Source organism: Bison bison, unplaced genomic scaffold, assembly GCF_000754665.1.
Source record: "Bison bison bison isolate TAMUID 2011002044 unplaced genomic scaffold, Bison_UMD1.0 scf7180017863663, whole genome shotgun sequence".
Lineage (NCBI taxonomy): Eukaryota > Metazoa > Chordata > Mammalia > Artiodactyla > Bovidae > Bison > Bison bison.
In genome coordinates this window covers 286,738-288,448 of record NW_011494235.1, presented here as the reverse complement: position 1 = coordinate 288,448, position 1,711 = coordinate 286,738, and positions in this window count along the sequence as shown.

Here is a 1,711-nt window from a genome sequence, read left to right as displayed (position 1 = left end):
GTTGCCATTTCCTCCTCCAATGCATGAAAGTGAAAAGTGAAAGTGAAGTTGCTCAGTCGTGTCTGCTCTTAGCGACGCCATGGACTGCAGCCTACCAGGCTCCTCCGTCTATGGATTTTCCAGGCAAGAGTACTGGAGTGGGGTGCCACTGCCTTCTCCAGTTTGTTAAAGGGTACTTAAACAAAGTTATTGATTTAGCTGTGCCAGGTCTTAGTTGTGGCACATAAGGTCTTCAGTCGTAGCATGCAGGATCTTTAGTTGCAACATGCAGGATCTAGTTCCTTGACCAGGGATTGAACCCAGGCCTCCTGCATTGAGAATGAGGAGTTCTAGCCACTGGACCACCAGGAAGGTCCGTAAAGGGTAATTTTTTAAAAGTTAAAAATACAACACTTGTACAGATATAATATGAACAAAGATTTTATTTGACTCATTAATTAATACAGGGCTGGTAAGATATTAAAACCACACACATCTCAAACAAGAATGCTGACATGAAATTTCTCATAGAGGCAAAATTAGTTAGTATAATGCAAAATTAGTTAATATTCTATAGGGTAGCAGTTCTCAAAAGTTTCCATCTCAGGATCCCTTTACACTCTTAAAGCTTATGCAACACCTCAAGGAGCTTTTGTTTATGTGGGTTAGATCTACCAATATTTGCCATGTTAGAAATTAAAACTGAGGACATTTAAAAACACAGGAGCATACCAACAAACACTCATTCCATAAGCCATCAGAGCAATGACAGTAACATTGCAAGTCATGTAGCCCCCCAAAAGGCACCGTATGCCTGTGAGGAAATGAGAGAAAAACAGGCAAATAATATTAATATGAAAATGGTTTTGATCTAACAGACTCCCTGAAACCATCTTGGGCAACTCCCAGATGGACACAGATGATGCATGAGTGAGCTCCACTGCTATTGGGCAATGCAATGGAATGTCTGAGGTTAGATTTTCCTTATTGGGTAGAAATCAATTATATCTCTACCAGATAAAATTCATTTCCATCATCATGGACAAGGATCATTTGCATCACTATGAGTTTCCTACAACTTCTATAAAGCTGGAAAATAGCTTTGTTGATTGAGATCTGTTTAAGGTGTTCATCCTGGTAGAAGAAGATAATCCCTTTGAGATCTACTAGGTAAAGTCCAGAACTCCACTGGCGAGACACTTGATTTTGCCTATTTCTGAGTCTTTACAAAATTTCCCCCGACATGAGGGAGCCATCCTCTGGTCTCCCAGGTGACAGGGTGTTTTGGCTCTCTGTTCTTTTTCTGGCTTGTTGTTATGGCATAAGCAGCATCACCAGCTTCCCTTGGGTCTGTCTCTTTGGTTCTAAAGAGCTTACTGAGGAAGTAAAAAGACTGCAGTAGAAAGATCATCATAATTCTAATTATTCTCCAGGCAATGCAGAAGAGAAAAAGCCTGAGGATAAACATATTGACATTTGTTCCTGCTACAGTGTGATTCCAGGAAAGGCCTCACTGGAGCTTGATCTTCCAGGTGGTGTGGTGTTTTCAACGTGGACAGAGTTGTCAGGAGGCAGCACTAGGTGGAACTGTAAAGTCTGGGTCACTTCAGTGTGTAAGCCATCTCTACCTCGAGTCTCATCCTGATACGGACATTATTTCTTGTGCCCTCGTCACAAGGCCAAAGGGATTATCTTGGTCACTAGGCCAGGATGATGGTTTGGAACTGAAGTC